The sequence below is a fragment of the Aquarana catesbeiana genome, linkage group LG08, assembly GCF_042186555.1.
Source record: "Aquarana catesbeiana isolate 2022-GZ linkage group LG08, ASM4218655v1, whole genome shotgun sequence".
NCBI classification, from domain to species: Eukaryota; Metazoa; Chordata; class Amphibia; order Anura; family Ranidae; genus Aquarana; species Aquarana catesbeiana.
In genome coordinates this window covers 166,550,344-166,572,046 of record NC_133331.1, presented here as the reverse complement: position 1 = coordinate 166,572,046, position 21,703 = coordinate 166,550,344, and the positions used below count along the sequence as shown (strand labels likewise).

Here is a 21,703-nt window from a genome sequence, read left to right as displayed (position 1 = left end):
ACATTCAACTAGTATATCCAGAATGAGGCGTAGATCGCACGCCGCGGGGAGCCTGGTATACCTATCTGCAGATGCTGTAGACACCTTAGTGCCGGGATTGGCACAGGCACTTGTGAGCACAACCTATGTATTAATTTTAAACCCATTTTTAATAAAAACATACTACACCATAAAGCTCTTTTTTTGTGTCCCTGGTGGAGTTTGTTTTCCACATCCCCAGCCTTCACCAGAGGGAGTTCCAAAGTGGAGTGACGCACACCCAGGATCTATACTGTTTATCCAAATAAAGCGCATTTTGACCTACCCTAAAAAGTGGTCAAACACCTTTGGTGAGTTGCCATCTGCCTCATGAGCACTTGTGGTGAAGCACTTATTTGAACATACATCAAATCAGAAGAATTCTTACCTGTATATGTTTTTATGGTGTTGGGATTGTCACAATGGATTTTAATCAGTTTACTATTTGAATATGCACATGGTTTATTATGCACTATTTTATGTGTTGAATCATATGTGTTGAATCACCATATATGTGTTGTTTTGTAGCGCCAACACCTTGACCTTTGTTTACTATTCAGATGGTAGGGTCAGAATTTGTCGTAAACATGAAAGCATGGGTCCATCCTGCCTTGTATCAATGGTTCAGGTTGGTGGTGGTGTAATGGTGTGGGAGATATTTTCCTGGCACACTTTGGACCCCTTAGTACCAATTGAGCATTGTTTAAAAACCACAGTCTACCTGAGTATTGTCGCCTACCATGTCCATCCCTTTATGACTACAGTGTACCCATCTTCTGATGGCTACTTCCAGCAGGATAATGCACCATGTCACAAAGCTTAAATCATCTCACCGCTGGTTTCTTTCTCCAATGACCTCCACGGTCACCATATCTCAATCCAATAGAGCACCTTTGGGATGTGGTGGAACTGGAGATTCACATCATGGATGTGCAGCCGACAAATCTGCAGCAACTGCATACTTCCCAACTTTTTGAGATGGGAATGAGGGACAATTATTAGCACGCAGTATGCAGGCATAGAACACACCCCCTGCCATGCCCCCTTAAAGGAGAATTGTACAAAAAAACAAGATTGGTTACACCCACAAGTGCTTTTTTACCACTACTATTCCTTTATATTGGCTTTTGGAACTTACAAATGTAGCAATTTAGAAATCAGATGAAAGGTTTAGTGCTGGAAATCACTTTTTGATAGATAAAAAGTGCATTTTATATACATCTATATAGATCAGACCAAAATGAGGGACAAATGAAGAGGAATGAGGGACAGAGGGACATTGCTCCAAATCAGGGACAGTCTCTCAAAATCAGGGACAGTTGGGAGCTATGCAACTGCGTGATGTTATCATGTCAATATGGACCAAAATATCTGAGGAATGTTTCCAACACCTTGTTGAATCTATACCATGAAGAATTAAGGCAGTTCTGAAGGCAAAAGGGGGTCCAACCCAGTACTAGCAAGGTGTACCTAATAAAGTTGTCGGTGAGTATAAATCCACTTTATGTGCATCAAATGCTTTCGCAAGCCAAGATATTACCTTGTAAAATAGCTGTGACATCATCACTGTGCTGTACATAGCCTGTGTAAAGAGCAGAGCTGTGAGAAGGACCAAGCAGGCTTCAACCACTACAGGCTGCCTGTAGTAAACTACAGGAGGGGCAGAGACAAGATCATTTACTCTACATAAGCAGAGAGAGCAGCAATGACCCATCCCTATTACAGGAAGCTCCTGCACAGAGGCAGAGTTTTACACTAGATTACTGCACAGACGTAGAAGAAATGCACCAAGCACACCAAGGTTCAAGTCAGAATACACATCCTGCTTGTATTTAGACAGTTGCCTATGCCAGGGTTCAGCTTTAAAGTTTCAAAGCAAAATGGTAAACATGATAGCCAGGCAACTAGCATTTTACAACAGGATAGGCCATCAGTGAAAACCTCTATTCTTTTCTCATAGTAGGTTTCATTTAAAAATGCTGTGTTCCTTCACATTTAAATGCCCATGCGGACAATATAATCAGTTTATATAAAACGTATTATGTGAGCTGGAATTGGTTAACCCTCTTCATTGTACTGCAGGCATAATAAAAGGCTGATGTGTTTTTGCTGCCTGTGTTTCCCTGCAGATGGCACTCACAGCCTCAGTTCCCCATACCCCTTTCTATCTGTCATATTTTCACAGATGCTGTGAATGCTCTCCAGTTGCTGTAAGCCCTGATAGTAAGCACACTTGCTGTAGAGGTGGAGAGAAAATGCTAAGCAGAAAAACAGCAGTGGTGACCTATCCCATGCTGCTTCCTTGCCAGCTGTCCCAAAGTGACCACAGTAATGCCAGTCAAGGTGGATGTACCCTGAAAGCTAAGATGTAAAAAGGGCAGCGGGATGCCTGTGCAGTGCAGTATCCTGAGAGGGACCTGCAGCTATAAACATCAGCAACTAAGGAGCTTTCCTTCTATTGGGATCATTACACTGACCCCTGTGCCTGTCACCTGGAAGGATCTCATCACCCCCAAGGAATCAGAGGTAGGTCCACCTTAGAGTGGTCAGCTCCCCCATGCCCTTTGCCTTGTAAACTTCTCCTGCAGTTTGATATAAATTCTGTTTTTTATTATTTTTCCTCCTTTTTTGCATTGGGTTAGCAAGTTGCGTGGTCCCTGTCTTTCAAGTCCAATGATAGAGGCACGCAGTGCACATCTTTTTTCATGTGTGACAAGTGATTACACACACAAGCCTGTCTGCTGCTTCCTTCATGCATTTTTTTTTTTTTGTTCGGAGTGACAATGTGTTTGCTGGATACGTATATTATTCAGATTCAGAGTGCACCCAATGTCTAGAGCGACATCTCAAAGCTTTATGTCTGTACAAGATAAGGTCGTGACCACACGTATTAATGCTTGTCCTGCAGGATGGCTTTTGATGTCAGTATGTTAATTAGAAGGATTTATTTTCTTATTTCCTATAGGTTAACATGAGAAAAATCTTAAGATTCTGTATTAAATCAGTTACAATTTGAAATTCTGTATTTAAATTACTCTTCCATTGCATTCATTCTAGATTGCCTTCTTACTACGCTGATACTCTACACATGTTTAGGTGTAATAATATATATAATTAAGAAAATAGAAGATTTTAAATAGTTATATATTTTCACATATAAGTATAATATTAATTTAATGTTTCAATATATCAGTGTAGATGCACAAAACGTAAGCATACATATGTGTCTATAAAGGTTGTCTCTTGTGAATTCTTTTGTACAGAAGAATCTGTTATTAATAATTCAGAGTTTAATCAACAATACAGGCATGAAGTGTTTTGTTTTGTTTTTTCTCTTTTTGTGACAAGCAATAACTGGAAACGCATCACATCATGTGTGCTTAGTAACCTATGGTGACCTATATAAAATGGCCTTTTTGCCAGGGTCACTTTAATATATAAGTGGGTCTGGACATCTGTGTAAAACCAGATACTAACTTTACATTCTAAAGAAACTGAGTTCTTAAAGCTGGGAATACACACAAAGTTTGGGCCAACTAACCCAATTTGGGCTCAGTCTTGGGCTGCCTAATCCGAATTTGTATAGGAGGGCTGTTAAGTACCCCTGTTGGGTTTCAAAGCTTTTAGGAAACAGAAGAAAACTTGCTATACATGTGCCAACGTGCTGAGTAGATGTTCTTTCTTGCCACAATGATATTCAAGTAGATAATAATCATGTAGAAAGATTAAGAGGCTATCCATGCACCAGCACCATTTACTGGATAAATAGGTCTAAAGACCTTTCTTTGTTCGTAGTCTGTATGAGTATTGGAACCCTAAATGGCAGTATAACTGCAAACCTGTTTAAAGCACTACTAGAGCACGCTCTACACTAATACCAATATTCTGATAATATTGCATAAGATTAGACAAGCTCCCTGTCCCCCACCAGTACATGACAGCTCTCGGTTATGCACTCCCATCATACCCCAGAGGTCATGTTGTTTCAGGAGGTTCCATAAGTTGCTTTTGCATGCTTTTTTTCTTAAATACTAATTTTTCTTAACCCTTTAGATTTCTTTGAAGGAAATATCACAACTCTGCTGTTGTGGGAACATTCAGTTGTTTTAGGTTGATGGTGTGGATTTGATGGGTATAGGTTAAACCCCATTTTATTTATGCATCCAAACAACTGCATCGGTCCTTTAAGTTCAAAGGTGGCAGTGCCCTCTTTATAACAAGGGGTTTCCTACATCACCTGGGACCTGAATTGATGGTCTTCTTTGGTAACACCATAGTTGAATATGTTGCTAAGTGGACTGTCTGTCCCAGTGGGCCTGGGGCAAATGGCCATTTTTCTTATTGTTAAAATGACCTGGAGTCAAAGTCTAATGTAATTTGATGGCTGACGCTTGTTACCTAACAATGTTAATAATTTATTTTTTTTACACAGAACCTTTGTGAAATTGTGAAACTGTTTGTCTTATTTGCTCACATGCTGTGCATTAGCATGGCATGCTTACAACTGATGCACATTCGTAATCATTATCTAGAAGACCTATAACTAATGTTGTTTAGGATAACAGAGGGTCAAGATCAACAATTAACATTGTTATGTACTACTGTGTTTTGTTCAAGTTGTTTAAATATCATGCACGTAAATAACTTTTCTATTTGTACAGTAAAAAATTTATGTTGCTTGTTCTGGTTAATTAAAGAATGTGTCCCTGTGTTATACAATACGGCTCATATATTGGTTGATTTAACTGCTCAAACCTTCTAAGTACCCTCCTGGCCAAATTTCCTATACAGGGTAGTCTTGTTCTCTTCAGAGATAGCGGTGTGACAGACTTCCTTCCTATCTGACATCAATACATTACACTGTTTTTATCACTACAAACTAGATTACACAGATTACCCTTCTTCCATATTGTAAAGCCCAACTTCAGACAGAACTTATTTTGCTTCAGATATATTTGGGATAGGTTAGAGCTTTGGTAAGGTTTTTATTGCTGTCTTTATTCCTGTTGGGAATTTGTGTGTTTAAGCTATAGCTTGAGTTACGGGGCTCTGTAAACAATGAAAAAAATGCAGGCCCTCTTCCAGGACGTATATGTCTTTATTATACTTTTAAGTAGAGAGCACCACCAAGACATCACTCACTGATGTGTTTCACCCAAGGGGCTTTATCTGTAAACAATAGGAGGTAAGAGAATGCTGGAAACCATGAAAAGAAAATTGTTGCCTAAAATAACAATCCATAATATGTATATACAATATTTTTTTATTTACCAGACTTAAAGAAAGTCCATTTTAAAAAGTATCTTTTGTATTGAAAATAATTTACAAAGAATGCATATACAACATATTTTAAAAAAAAGAAGTAGTATATTTCCATTTATTCAAAGAAGCTTGCTGCTTAGCTGCACTTGTAGTCTAAGGTAGAGGAAAATTCTTGGGAAATAAAGGAATTGTGGGAGGTGGAGCCTATTTGTGTCTTAAAGCAGAACTAAAGGCAACACTTTTTTTTCATTTTTGGTAGAGTAAGAGGGGTTATAACTAGGGATGGGCGAACGGTTCAGGCCGAACTTTCGCTGTTTGGGCATTCAGTGAACATCCGAAACAAACGGGTCATTTGACCGTTTGTTCGGCCCCCCGAACTGACCACAATGCATTTCGGCACTGAACAGTGCATTGCAAGCCCTGATTGGCTGAAGCAGTTAAAGCTTCAGCCAATCAGGGCACAGAGCACTGTCAAAGTCATGACTGGACACTGTCATCATGACTTTATCCAATCATGGCTCATTCCCGCCCCACAGTATAAAAGAATTCTTTCAATAGCAGCCATTTTCAGTGTGATTTTGGTGTGGGAAGAGATAGAACAGGGCTCTGTTCGGTGCTATTAGTTAGTTAGTGTGCTATACTGTGCTATTTTGCTTCAATTGTCAGTGTAGAATAGTAGTTTAGTGTCAGTCTAGGGATAGTGTGAGTGTAGTGAGGAGGACCATCTTTCAGCTTTGCATAGTGTACAGCTAGAATAGGGACAGCTGAGATAGTTTCAATGTAGTGTAGTGAGACTGTGTCAGTAATCTTGACATGAGTGTATAGCTAGAGTGGGGACAGTTCAGATAGCGTCAGTGTAGTGACGGTTGAACACCGTCTATTTGATTGTGTTACTGTCAGTTTAACACCATTTACTTCTGTGTGCGTTACTGCCAGTTTAATGCCATATAGTTTTGCATGCGTTACTGCCAGTTTAACACCATATAGTTCTGTGTGCGTTACTGCCAGTTTAACGCCATATAGTTTTGCGTGCCTTACTGCTAGTTTAACGCCATATAGTTCTGTGTGCGTTACTGCCCGTTTAACGCCATATCGTTTTGCGTGCGTTACTGCCAGTTTAACGCCATATAGTTCTGTGTGCGTTACTGCCAGTTTACCGCCATATAGTTCTGTGTGCGTTACTCCCAGTTTAACACCATATCGTTTTGTGTGTGTTATTGCCAATTTAACTCCATATAGTTCTGTGCATCACTGTACGTTTGGCGCATTATATTGCAGTATATTATAGTGTATCCATGGAGTGTGTCTGTGTAGTGTGAGTACTCAAATTAAAGTGCACCAAACACCTCTTTACATTGATTAAAGTGCATCTAGGTACAGATTTCAACTTCTTCTTTACATTTCCTTATAAGCGCTGCCCCCTAATAATGTCTGGGAGGACAACAAGGAGAGGCAGATGTTTCCTTGGCACTGTAAAAAGGCCAGCAACAAATGTGTCCCCACGCAAAGGTGGACGTGGTGGTCAGTCCTCAGGCAGGGCATAATTTTCTCTGTTTAGTGAGTTTGCCCATGCTATCCAGCCACAGCATGCAGAGGAGGTGGTGGACTGGCTTGCTAAACATTCCTCATCCTCCACATCCTCTGTCACGCAAGCAGAGACAAGTGTGCAGTCCCCTGCAGTTGCCATAGTGGAAAAACCTGCCATAGCCCCAACGTCAGCCATTGAGGAGTGCTTTAGTATAGGTAAAGGTTTTGGCTTTTGGTATAGGTTTTGGTATAGGTTTCATGGACACAATTAACACCCACAGAGTAATTTTTCTGCACCTGTTTGACATGTGCATATCATTGCAATTTTTTTACAGCAAGGCCAATTCTTGCTTTCATCAAGATTACCTCTATAGGGTTACGGTGGGAAGGCGCCACCGACACCCAAACACCAGTCTTTAAGCACCTGTTACTTCTAGCCAAAGTCAAAGTGACACCAGAATGTATCCAAAAAATCTCTAATCTTGTTCCCAGTGCACTACATTGTGGCCTCATCATACACACTGGCTCCCCAGCTGTTGCTAAGCAAAATAAAGGCAGCTTGCAGGGAAAATGTCATTTTTTTGGCTTTATAAATGCAATTATTGCTGCAGCAGAAATCACTGCTCATTTCAAAATGACGTTTTTCACAAACTTTTTTTTATTGATACCCCCAGGGCAGGACCCGGACCCCTATAACCATTGTATGCCCAATTATTTGCATATAAGCCTTCAAAATAGGCACTTTTGATTTTTGACGTTCGGGTCCCATTGACGGGGTTCGTTATTCGGGTCCGAACGTTTGCGGTGTTTGAAAGTGCTGGTGCGAACCGAACAGGGATATGTTCGGCCCATCCCTAGTTATAACTCCTGTCAATTTTTACCTGCCACCTGCCACTGGGGAGATTTTCTTTCACTTTTGGTCCAATAGCCAAAACAGGAATTGAGAATAAATCCTTGCAAAATGAGGGAATCCCTTGTTGTCACCAGAACTAGTGTCCCCATTGGAAGATTTCCCTTCTAAACCTGTTCTGGTGACAGCTTGAAATGTAAGATTTTCTTTTACTTTCACTCTCAGTGATAGCAGTAAAGAAGAAATTTAGACTGACCCTCCCTAATGGGGTCACAGACAGAAATAAAAACTTGACAGGTGTTCTAATCCTCTTCACTCTATCCGAAACAAAAAAAGTTTTGAATTTAATTTTACTTTAAATAAAGGTTACTCCTTCAGGGCCCTATCATGTGTTTTACTGCAGGAAAATTGACAGTATGTGTATAGGATCTAAGAGCCTATGTGTTTTAACATGCATTAACAAGCACACAGGTTGCCCATTGTTTTTAATGGTGCTCATTCACATCTGTGTGATGCACTGATGTATGTTTTCCATTTCTTCATGCAGTAATACTCATTATAGGTCCTATACAGGGCTTTTTTTCAGGGGGAACTTGGTGGAACTCAGTTCCACCACCTCTGGCTCAGACCCTTGGGGAGGTGGGGGGGGGGGGCTGCTCACCACAATCACTTGTTTCTGTGTTTACAAGTGATAGCTCTGCACTCTGTGTGTAACCCCCCTGAACTCAGCACTCTGTATGTAATGCAATCCTGGTATTTAATGCCTCTTTAAGACTGTTCGTGAAATTTGACTGGCCACACCCACTATTTGATGTGATTTGGAGGGTGTGTGTGGGTGGAGGGGTTTTGGGGGGTCATGGTTGAGTTCCAGCACCTATTGTTTGAGAAAAAAAGCCCTGGTCCTATATGATGAAAATGGAAAATGGTAGCATGTGAAAATGCCACAATGTTGGAATGGTTAAAATTGCGCTTTAGTGTTCAGCTTTTTCTGTTATCAAAGTTTACTTAATAGTAGAGAGAAATATGCTGCATTGATTGGAAAGGGCTTTCTCTCCATCTCTCCTGAGTTGTAGGTGTGAGCAAGGGAGCTTCGCTGTTATGCAGCCTGCTACATCGTTTATCGTTAAACAATATCTATTCACACTGGATCTACTTGAATGACTGTAGGAGTAGTAAAAATGTGACCACAGGGAAGCTGGTCATACATCTGTAACAGGGATGTGTGCTGAGGTCAGTGGCTGGTGAGGCACTGGCTAGTATCAGAGCCACATACACACAGGTTACATACACCACGATTGTTAGAGCGAGAGCAATAATTCTAGCACTAGACCTCCTCTGTAACTCTAAACATGTAACCTGTTAAACATTTTAAAGCGTCACTTATGGAGATTTATAAGTACTAACGTTTGGCGCCATTCCACAAGTGTGCGCAATTTTAAAGTGTGACATGTTAGGTATCTATTTACTCAGCGTAACATCATCTTTCACATTATACAAAAAAATCGAGCTAACGTTAGTGTTTTTTTATTTTTTATTCATGAAACATTCCCCCACCCCCCAAAAATGCGTTTAAAAAAATTGCTGTGCAAATACCGTGTGACATAAAAAGTTGCAACGACCACCATTTTATTCCCTAGGGTGTCTGCTAAAAAAATATATATATATATATAATGTTTGGGAGCTTTGAGTAATTTTCTAGCAAAAAGTGATGATTTCTACATGTAGGAGAGAAGTGTCAGAATTGGCCTGGGTGGCAAGGGGTTAATTACCATAAGTAAGTAATATACAAATAATTATTATATATTATTTTTAAGGTAATTTACTATATTTTAAAAATCTATACTCAAGAAGATGGCTTAATGGACGTTATAACTTCCAACCAGTAATTTCACAGTAAATACGGTAGATATGTAATAAATTATTATCTTATAGCATATAGCATATAAATATATGATTTAGCTTGAATATAACAGTACCTTTTCAACAGAATCAGTTTCTCTCTCTTAACCTTATGAGAAAAACACGGGATTGTGGGTAAATCTTATACCCATAGAAAAAAAAGTTTTTTTCCTTGTAGTTAAGAGGGCTGGGCTGGAAGGGAGCATTTGCCTTTAGACACATGCCCCTTTTATAACACTGCAGTGCGAGGCGTGCAGCATTTTTTATTGGATAGCTAGGACCAATGGTACTTTACCATTGGTCCAAGACTCCAAGCTATTCATTGAGCTCAGTTCCTCTGACAAGAAGTGAGGAGAGGCACTGTGAGCTCATCCTCTCAGCCTGGCGCAAACAGCATGTGTCTGTATTTAAAGTGGCCTTTCTGTATTTAGCTTCTGACAGGCTGCGCAAGTAGCTCCGTATCTCTGGAACCATAGGTCGTAGGAGCCCCAGATTTTTACCAGTGGTGGGGTAGGACTTAGGCTACATACCCCTCAGGTTGCCGAGCTATGACCCTCATAGCTCGATTTTGTATTTATTTTTTAATGTTCATGGCAGGTGAGGCCCTGCCTCACCTGCCTCCCCTCACTGCACGTCCCTGATCTGCAATTAAAAAAGGCCCCAGACCATCTCATCTTTCACAGAAAAAACAGAGATCTCACATTAAATTTGAGGTATTTTTTACACATAGGGGTAAATAAATAAGTAAATAGACGGTGATGGACATGTTTCACCATGTTGAAAATTATAAATTTTGGGCTTCCTGCTGCTTGGTTGCACTTTTAGATCAGCAGTGGGGGCAGATAGGTGTGCTTTAAAAAAAACACACTAGCTTTTGTCAGGAACTGACTGAGATTCCAACCATGTATGGGCAGGCTGAATGTACCTGATCAAATGTACCGGATTGATCAACTTGGGCATTGGCTTGGCTGGAGGGATTACCCTGTAAACACTGGTGGTTGCAGGAAAGAAATTCCCTCTATCTATGGCTGGCCCTACACTCAGGACGAGTCATCCAGCCATACATGATCAGTATTGAGGAATCCAGTGTGGGGATCAAGACAAAGGCTTTGTGAGATGGCTAAGCTATAGCAGGCTGATTACATTTACCGTTCTGGTAAGTACATAGTGAAGGTGGAACTAACACACTGTGGATGCACTTTGAGTTAAATTTTTACACAAAGATGCACTTTCCTGATAATTTTTCTGGAGGTGGACATTACTGTGTCCCATTTTAGGATTTTCCATCTGTTTATTATTTGGGATCAACTTTCAAACACTTCAGTATATAAACCTTTCCACTTCCTTATTTATATGTGGACATCAATGGATGATATATGAATTTCTTATTTATATGTGGATATCACTATATGATACAGTGCATCTGGAAAGTATTCACAGCCAGCGCTTTGCTTTTTCCATAATTTGTTATGTTACAGCCTTATTCCAAAATGGATTAAATTAATTATTTTCCTCAGGATTCTACAAACAATACCCCATAATGACAACGTGAAATAAGTTTTTTTGAAATCTTTGCAAATTTATTAAAAATAAAAAACGAAGAAATCACATGTACATGAGTATTCACAGTCTTTGCTATGACACTCAAAATTGAGCTCAGGTGCATTCTGTTTCGACTGATCATCCTTGAGATGTTTCTACAACTTGGTTGGAGTCCACCTGTGGTAAATTCAGTTGATTGGACAAGATTTGAAAGGCACGCGCTTGGTTATTTAAGGTTCCACAGTTAACAGCGCATGTTGGAGCATAAACCAAGCCATGAAGTCCAAGGAATTGTCCGAGACAGGATTGTATCGAGGCACAAATCTGGGTTAAGGTACAGAAAAATTTCTGCAGCATTGAAGGTCCCAATGAGCACAGTGACCTCCATTATCCATAAATGGAAGAAATTTGGAACCACCAGGACTCCTAGAGTGGGCCGCCCGCCCAAACTCAGTGATCAGGGGAGAAGGGCCTTAGTCAAGGAGGTGACCAAGAACCCGATGGTCACTCTGACAGACATACAGAGTTTCTCTGTGGAGAGAGGAGAACCTTCCAGAAGAACAACCATCTCTGCAGCACTCCACCAATCAGGCCTGTATTGTAGAGTGGCCAGAAGGAACTCCTCAGTAAAAGACATATGACAGCCCACCTTGAGTTTGCCATAAGGCACCCGAAGGACTCTTAGACTAGGAGAAACAAAATTCTCTGGTCTGATGAAATAAAGATTGTATTTTTTGGCCTGAATGGCAAGTGTCATGTCTGGAGGAAACAAGGCATTGCTCAACACCTGGCCAATACCATCCCTACAGTAAAGCATGGTGGTGGCAGCATCATGCTGTGAGTATGTTTTTCAGTGGCAGGAACTAGGAGACTAGTCATGATTAAGAGAAAGATGAATGCAGCAATGTACAGAGGCATCCTTGATGAAAACCTGCTCCAGAGTGCTCTGGACCTCAGACTGGGGTCAGAATGGGACAACTCTGTGAATGTCCTTGAGTGGTCCAGCCAGAGCCCAGATTTGAACCTGATTGAACATCTCTGGAGAGATCTGAAAATGGCTGTGCACCGACGTTTCCCATTCAACCTGATGGAGCTTAAGACTTGAGGCTGTAATTGGTGCCAAAGGTGCTTCAACAAAGTATTGAACAAAAGTTGTGAATACTTATGTACATGTGATTTATTCAATTTTTATTTTTAATAAATTTGCAAAGATTTCAAACAAACTTCTTTCACATTGTCATTAATTGTTTGTAGAATTTTAAGGAAAATAATGAATATAATCCATTTTGGCATAAGGCTGTAACATAACAAAATATGGAAAAAGTGAAGCGCTGTGAATACTTTCCGGATGCACTGTATTTGAATTGTTTTGAACATCACTGTATGATATATAAATTTTTTGCTTTATATATATATATATATATATATATATATATATTTTTTTTTTTTTTTTTCTTGCACTGTCAATTTAATATTATTTTATATTGATTGGTTGAGCGCTGCACTATTGTGTATGTTGAACTGTTTTGTTTACATTCAACCTGTCTGCATTTCAATTGTTACAGCAGGCTAAAACCATCTGCCCCTCATACCTGTTTATTTTAAAGTCTTCAGTGCCAGGAGCCATAAATTATTTCTATGTTGCACTACAAGGTTAAAAAATGGAACATGTCTGTGTATTTTAGTGTAGCACATACATTTCCTAGTTTTCCACAGGAGTTTTATACAGTCAGGTCCATAAATATTTGACGTCGACACAATTCTAATCTTTTTGGCTCTATACACCAGCACAAAGGATTTGATATGAAACTAACAAGATGTGCTTTAACTGCAGACTTTCAGCTTTAATTTGAGGGTATTTACATCCAAATCAGGTGAACGGTGTAGGAATTACAACAGTTTGTATAAGTGCCTCCCGCTTTTTAAGGGACCAAAAGTAATGGGACAATTGGCTGCTCAGCTGTTTCGTGGCCAGGTGTGTGTTATTCCCTCATTATCCCATTTACAAGGAGCAGATAAAAGGTCCAGAGTTAATTTCAAGTGTGCTATTTGGAATCTGTTGCTGTCAACTCGCAATATGAGATCCAAAGAGCTATCACTATCATCAGTGAAGCAAGCCATCATTAGGCTGAAAAAACAAAACAAACCCATCAAAGAGATAGCAAAAAACATTAGGTGTGGCCAAATCAACTGTTTGGAACATCCTTAAAAAGAAAGAACGCACCGGTGAGCTCAGCAACACCAAAAGACCGGGAAGGCCACGGAAAACAACTGTGGTGGATGACCGAAGAATTCTTTCCCTGGTGAAGAAAACACCCTTCACAACAGTTGGCCAGATCAAGAACACTCTCCAGGAGGTAGGTGTATGTGTGTCAAAGTCAACAATCAGGAGAAGACTTCACCAGAGTGAATACAGAGGGTTCACCATAAGATGTAAACCATTGGTGAGCCTCAAAAACAGGAAGGCCAGATTAGAGTTTGCCAAACATCTAAAAAAGCCTTCACAGTTCTGGAACAACATCCTATGGACAGATGAGACCAAGATCAAATTGTACCAGAGTGATGGGAAGAGAAGAGTATGGAGAAGGAAAGGAACTGCTCATGATCCAAAGCATACCACCTCATCAGTGAAGCATGGTGGCGGTAGTGTCATGGCATGGGCATGTATGGCTGCCAATGGAACTGGTTCTCTTGTATTTATTGATGATGTGACTGCTGACAAAAGCAGCAGGATGAATTCTGAAGTGTTTCGGGTAATATTATCTGCTCATATTCAGCAAAATGCTTCAGAGCTCATTGGACGACGCTTCACAGTGCAGATGGACAATGACATGAAGCATACTGCAAAAGCAACCAAAGAGTTTTTTAAGGGAAAGAAGTGGAATGTTATGCAATGGACAAGTCAATCACCTGACCTGAATCCGATTGAGCATGCATTGAACTTGCTGAAGACAAAACTGAAGGGAAAATGCCCCAAGAACAAGCAGGAACTGAAGACATTTGCAGTAGAGGCCTGGCAGAGCATCACCAGGGATGAAACCCAGCGTCTGGTGATGTCTATGCGTTCCAGACTTCAGGCTGTAATTGACTGCAAAGCATTTGAAACCAAAAAGTGAAAGTTTGATGGATGATTGTTAATCTGTCCCATTATTTTTGGTCCCTTAAAAAGTGGGTGGCACATATACAAACTGTTGTAATTCCTACACCATTCACCTGATTTGGATGTAAATACCCTCAAATTAAAGCTGGAAGTCTGCAGTTAAAGCACATCTTGTTCGTTTCATTTCAAATCCATTGTGGTGGTGTATAGAATTAGATTAGAATTGTGTCGATGTCCCAATATTTATGGACCTGACTTTATATGCTTGCTTTAAAGCCCAACTCCAGGCACAACAATTTTATGCTTTTTAAATCTTTATTTAATACATGAACAATGCCATTCCTGTACTACTTCAGGAGCTCAATAAGCTAGGCTGAGCAATTCTGAACATTTTTTTTGATTGGGCTGCCGGACTATGCAAAAAAAAAAAAAATGCAGCTCCAGCTGCAATATTTACCTTCAAACCACAGTGGTCATCTCTAGTACCCTACATTCACTGTGTAATGCATTATTGAGGACCACCCTTTGATTAAAATAGGCAAAGAGGATGAGGACCCTGCGTTATTACACAATGTCAGTGGGTTAGTGTTTCAGAGACATCATTAGGACAGAAGACATTGATGAAGATATGTTGATAAGGAAATCTTGTGAGGAGACCGCCACCAATTGTATGAAGGTTTACTGGAATGGTTGGACTTAAAGGGGCCTATACCTCTTAAGTCAAACAGGCTTGTGATGATATACACACTTGATGTAGAACCAACAGCAATCCAGATAACCATGATCACACTAGAACTTAAACGGTACTGGTCTCCAATTTTTATTCCCAAAGGAACAGGAAATATAATTCAGATGGTGAGGAGGACAGCCAGGGAGGATTAACATGGTCACACGATGAACCTAAAATGGAAAAGAAGGTTCCACATAGTGTGATAATGTTTATAAAATCATTTAATTAAAAAAGGTAAAAAAGTTTGACACTCATATTTCAAATGTGATTAGCGATTAAAAGACATGAGATGGCACAATGGTTTTCTGTTGTTCTGCTTTATGAGTATTATTATTATATTACAGGATTTATATAACAGTTTACGTAGCGCTTTACAATATAAAAGGGAGACAATACAGTTATAATACAATAAAAAACAAGAGGATTAAGAGGGCCCTGCTTAGAAGAGCTTACAATCTAATAGGATGGGGCAGGTGGTACAAAAGGTTATAACTGTGGGGAATGAGCTTATGGAAGTGGTAAAAGATTAGTTAGAGGCATGATAGGCTTCCCTGAAGGAATGAGTTTTCAGGGATCGCCTGAAGGTAGCAAGAGTAGGGGATATCCGGACAGGGTGAGGTAGCGAGTTCCAGAGGATGGGAGAGGCTTTGGAAAAATCCTGGAGAGGAGCATGGGAGGAGGAGACGAGGGAGCTTGAGAGTAGGTGGTCTTGGGAGGAGCGGAGAGGATGGTTTGGGTGATATTTGGAGACAAGATTGGTGATGTAGCTTGGGGCAGAGTTGTGAATAGTTTTGTATGTTGTGGTTAGTTTTTTTAATTTAATCGCTGGGCGATTGGGAGCCAGTGTAGGGATTGGAGGAGAGGGTTGGCAGATGCTGAATGGTGGGTAAGGTGGATAAGCCTGGCAGCAGCATTCATGGTAGACTGAAGAGGGGATAGCCTATAGAGAGGCAGGCCAATGAGAAGGGAGTTGCAATAGTCAAGGCGAGAGAAAACAAGGGAGTGAATGAGGAGCTTGGTGGTTTCATTTGTTAAAAAAGGGCGGATTTTAGAGATGTTACGGAGGTGAATTGTACAAACTTTTGACAATGATTGGATTTGAAGCTAAAAGGACAAGTCAGAGTCTAGGATTACACATAGTACCCTGGCGTGAGGGGAGGGACTGATGGCATTATTGATTTTGATGGAAAAGTCATGGAGAGGGGCACGGATGGGGGTGAGTATTAATAGCTCGAGTTTAAAGAGATTTTGTTTAAGGAAGTGGTGCGACATCCATGTTGATATGTCAGTTAGTAAGTTAGTAATGCGAGAGGAGACTGAAGGAGTGAGGTGAGGAGTAGACAGAAAGATTTGGGTGTCATCGGCATATAAGTGGTATTGGAAGCCGTGGGCGGTTATCAAGTGACCAAGGGAGGAGGTGTAGATAGAGAAGAGAATGGGGTCCAAGAACATAGCCTTGGGGGACCCCCACAGAAAGGGCAATGGAGAGGAGGAGACAGAGTTGTAGGTAACACTGAAGGAGCGCTGTGATAGGTAGGCAGAGAACCAAGATAGAGCAGAATCTTGGAGCCCAAGGGAATGGAGTTTATTGAGAAAAAGCTGGTGGTCAACAGTATCAGAGGCCGCAGATAGGTCAAGTATTAGGAGTATGGAGTAGTGGCCATTGGTTTTAGCAGTTAGTAAATTGTTGTAAATTGTTAATGAGTTTTAGTAAGGCAGTTTCCGTGGAGTGCTGTGAGCGAAAGCCAGACTGTAAGGGATCAAGAAGGTTATTTTCACTGAGGTAGGAGCTAAGACGGTTGTAGACTAAGCGTTCTAGAAGTTTAGAGGTGAATGGGAGCAATGAGATGGGTCTTAAGTTGTTCAGGTTGGTGGGGTACAGTGAGGGCTTTTTAAGTGACTGTAGTAGTTGTGAGGGAACAGGATCCAGGGGACAATTGGTTAGGTGGGCATCTGAGAAAAGTTTTGTAACCTCTTCAGTAGCCAGTTCAAAAGAGGAGAGTATTGAATGTGCTGTTAGACAAGGTATGTTGGGTGGGGAAAATGTATGCACAGTGGAGGTGTCCTCACAAATTGCATTAATCTTGTCTTTGAAGTGAGTGGCAATCTCTTGGAGAGTGAGTTAGTGGGTAGAGGGGGTGGGGGACGAAGCAGAGAGTTAAAGGTTGAGAAGATCCGACAGGGACTGGATGACAAGGTATTAATAAGAGAGACAAAGTAGGCTTGTTTGGCAGCATGGAGGCAGGAATTGTATTTTAGAAGGGCAGATTTATAGGGTGAAGTCCTGCAGACATTTGGTTTTACGCCACAGTCGTTCAAAGATAAGTGTAGCTCTACTAATGTGGTTAGCCATGAACTAGTCTCTGGATGTGCATTTTTGAAGAAAATTGTGTTTAATGTATGTGTGTATAGAGAGATACAGAGAGATCAATTTATTTAATTATGCTGGGTACATTTAGAAATTTCACTTGTGTTTATCAAACACAAGTGCAATAATGAAAGAATTCTATAACACCACATCAATTGATTAGACTATTTTGCTAAATGATATCACCATACATTAAAGGGAATTACAGCCACTCTTATGCCGCATACACACGGTCGGATTTTCCGACAGGAAATGTTCGATGGGAGCTTGTTTTCGGAAATTCCGACCATGTGTAGGCTCCATCGGAATTTCCGACAAACAAAATTTGACATCTGGATCTCAAATTTTCAGACAACAAAATCTGTTGTCAGAAATTCAGATTGTGTGTACACAATTCCGACGCACGAAATCCACACATGCTCGGAATCAAGCAGAAGAGCCGCACTGGCTATTGAACTTCTTTTTTCTCAGCTTGTCGTGTGTGTTGTACGTCACCGTGTTCTTGACATTCGGAATTTTCGACAAGATTTGTGTGACCGTGTGTATGCAAGACAAGTTTGAGCCAACATCCGTCGGAAAAAAAAACATGCATTTTGTTGTCAGAATGTGCGATCGTGTGTACGCGGAATTAATCTGTTCTTAGCCAGTGTCTAAGCCAGCCCTTTTCAACCATTTTTCTTTTTTATTTTACAATATTTGTATTAGATGCTTTTAATAAGGTAATGATATGATAAATAAATAGCTATTGTTGTGAAATCTCTCAGGCGCATCCTGGAGAATCAATATGACAAATTACATACAATTGAAAATAATTTCATGAGGTTCAAGAAATTGCATTTCTGAGGGATATTAGCAGCCTAGGATGCTGTATATTGGATGTAGATTTGTCAATATGGCATGCGCATGATGCCAGGCTTTTGGAATTAGTCTTCCAAAGAGTTCTGGGCACTGGGTTCATTAAGGATCCTGTCAGTGAAAGAGAGTGTAGTGTGGTGTACGAGTGTCATTGTGTGTAAAGTGAGGCTGTGTGTCTATTCTCTTGAATAGGTAGACAACCAGGTTCGACAGTTAGAATTTTCTCATGTGATGGATCCAATTGATTCTGCGAGGGAGGCATTAATGTCGGTCCAGGACTCCTAGGACAGTCTGAGAACCTCTGCCGCTGAACTTTCTCAGGTGTTTCAACAGGGGAAACTGATGCCCTATGGGGACCTCCAGCGTAAATTTAATTTACCAGATCACATGTACTACCTACAGCTGTCCCATGCTGTTAGGGCCCAGGGAGATACGACAGATTGGTCACTGTTACCTACCCCCATATTCCATTTACTCCAGTCTGCAACAGAAACAAAAGGGTTTATATATCAGTGTTATTGTATGCTCCTATCAGAGTATCTGAGGGCTTATCCAACCATGACAATGTCACGGTGGAAGGATGACATGGGGGCCCTAACAGGGGATCAGTGGGAGGAAGCTTTCCAATCGGCCAACTTGTGCTCCCTCAATGTCTCACAAAAAGTGTTGCAATTATAAATTTTACTCTACACCCCAGTGAAACTTTACAGGATAGGCAGATGCCTGGATTCACTGTGTGGTAGATGCAGACAAACATCTGGGGATCTGATACACCTCCTGTGGCGATCTCCAAAATTGCATCACTACTGGAGTGAGGTACTCTCCGACTAGAGTGGCCTTCTCCAGGGCTTTGTTCCAGGCCAGGAAGGTAATCCTATTGGGCTGGAAATCCGTAACTCCCCCTTTGGTCAAAACATGGGTGACTCAAATGGGGAACATGGAGAGATACATATACCAGCACAGGTGTTGCCTGCACATGAAAAACTATGGTTTCCTTGGCTTAATGCTCCTGGGTTGACCCCCAGGAAGTTCGTCCTGATAAGGGTGTTACAATGCCCCATGGGCTAATACAGTGTGGGAGAACCACAAAAGTGTAGGGGAGGGATTGGAATGCACAGTAGCATATAGGTCCTATGCGCTAACCACTGGACTCCCATTCATTTGGGTGTGTGGATGGGGAAAGCTTTAAGGGAAGGTGACATGGCTAACCTCGTAAGAGGCAAATACAACATGCTAACGTACTAGAGATGCTGACATTGCGAACTGTTTATCTACGTGTTTACTGATATACTGCAATGGAAAAAGTTGTTTTTGCTTGCTTTTAACCATTTTTATACCTGGTATTGTATTTCATCAATAAAAACCTCTTTTATTAAAAAAAAAAAGTGAGGCTGTGTGTTCTGGAGAAGTCCAGGGAGAAAGATGACTTACAGGAGAGACAAGAGTGTTGGTAAATTTGGATTGGATAAAGCTGGCCATACATTATACAATTTTCTTATTCAAATTACATGGCCAATCTAAGAGGGGCGTGGGAAGGAGGAGATTGCTACCAGTAGCACGCTAAAGAAGTAAAATAACTTAGGAAGTTATGTCATTTTTATGGCATTTAGTCTGTCTTTCCAAGATATGTGGTAGTTGCTCCAGGCCTCCAACAGTGTATTAGATTTGTGTTTAAGTGGGAGGAAGCTTGCCCCATTCAATGTGTTATATGTTACATAGTTACATAGTTACATAGTTAGTCAGGTTGAAAAAAGACACAAGTCTATCTAGTTCAACAATAAAAATAAATAAATAAATAAAAAATAATATCAAACAATCCCATATACCCAATCCTATACCCACAGTTGATCCAGAGGAAGGCGAAAAACCCCAGCAAAGCATGATCCAATTTGCTATAGCAGGGGAAAAAATCCCTTCCTGACCCCCGAGAGGCAATCGGATTTTCCCTGGATCAACTTTACCTGTAAATGTTAGTATCCAGTTATATTGTGTGCATTTAGGAAAGAATCCAGGCCTTTCTTTAAGCAATCTGCTGAGCTGGCCAGAACCACCTCTGACTACATTTTCACAGCTCTTACTGTAAAGAAACCTTTCTGTATTTGAAGATGAAATCTCTTTTCCTCTAGGCGTAAAGAGTGCCCCCTTGTCCTCTGTGTTGACCGTTAAGTGAATAACTCAACACCAAGTTCACTTTATGGACTCATTATATATTTGTACATTTAGGAGTTTGGCTGAGCAACCCTTGGTGTGATACGACACCTCATCCCAGTATTTTGAAACTCAATTTGGAGGGGGAAGAAGTATAGGGATTATGGTGGTGCCAAGAGAAACAGGATGCAATATTTGGGAATAAAAAAATTCTATTTATTTAACAACATTCAATAAAATTTTAGACATAACAGTCACAAAGACGAGGTGTGCGAGAAAATTTCTAAAATCAATTCTGTAGCAAGAGATATTTCACATCACTTGGCCTGATGATTGTGACGGCCAGTTCTGTGAGTAGGTATTCAGATGTCCGACATGTTTCGCCAGTCTTGGCTTCTTCAAGGACAGTTGTTTGATACCTGAAAAGCTACAGAGTTTTCTATAAAGAAAGATATAGCTGTCAATGAATATTTTGAAGCAATTGATACATTAAGATACAAAAAAATAAATATATACACACACATGTCACCGTATGTTTGCGAGCCGTCTAGGCAGACTATGTCCCACCACCCAGAATGGCCACTACAGGCCCCCCCACACATCACAGGGTGCCAGAAATACCCCAAAATAGGCTATCTAGGATGGATTACCTGCAGTTCACCAGGGATAGATGCTACATGCCTCCGAAGCAGAGCCTCAGAAATAGAGATCAAAGTAGGTAGCTGCAGGGGACAGTAAGAGAGATCTGACGGAGAATATACCTAAAGAAATATATGCAGGCAAAATTACATATATATAGCTGGGCCTGGGGACCATATATCAATTGAAGTAAGAAATTTCAAGTTAGACTAACATAGTCTCTAATTTTACTTACACGTAGAATACTCAAATTGGGAGACAGGACATCGGAGAATAGCCAATATTAAGAGTAGTTCAATTATGGAATGAGGAATGTCACTAAAATGGTAAGAGAGGAAAAAAGAGGAAGGGGTAACGTTTATGTGCTACATGATGATATCCAGAAATTGTAATTAGGCAATGCTAGTTGCAATACAACTGTAGCAGGTGACAAATCAAAATGTAAATAGATTTACACTCACCAATAGTGTAAACGAGCATGGGATACTGTGGCTAAAAAAGCCAATCTGCAGCCAATAGACACACCAATCAAACAAGCTAGGGGATAAAAATATGTATGTATCAACTTAGCATAGGTATGATCCGAAGGAGAGTGAGGGAAAACAGCCAGCAAAGCAAAAAAGTGCTTACCCAATCGTGCTACAGTTCGTATGACCGAGTCCTGTGGTACCCTGGCGTATCTAATGGCCTCGGGTGCCGGCGCTCTTATGTCCCCCTCACACGAGCGGCGTCTGACGTCACCGCGCGCGTGAGCGGACAAAGGGG

The 21,703-nt window shown here is 40.7% G+C and overlaps 1 protein-coding gene across 2 annotated transcripts in view; it reads left to right on the top strand.

Moving 5' to 3' along the window:
• The first annotated feature begins 2,184 nt into the window (after positions 1 to 2,184).
• Positions 2,185 to 21,703, top strand: part of LOC141106160 (cGMP-dependent protein kinase 2-like) — a 397,387-nt gene continuing 377,868 nt past the window's right edge. For both annotated transcript variants that reach the window (XM_073596694.1, XM_073596693.1), the window contains exon 1: positions 2,185 to 2,544. The gene's annotated coding sequence lies outside the window, so the exon portion shown is untranslated. The remainder of the gene's footprint in view (positions 2,545 to 21,703) is intronic.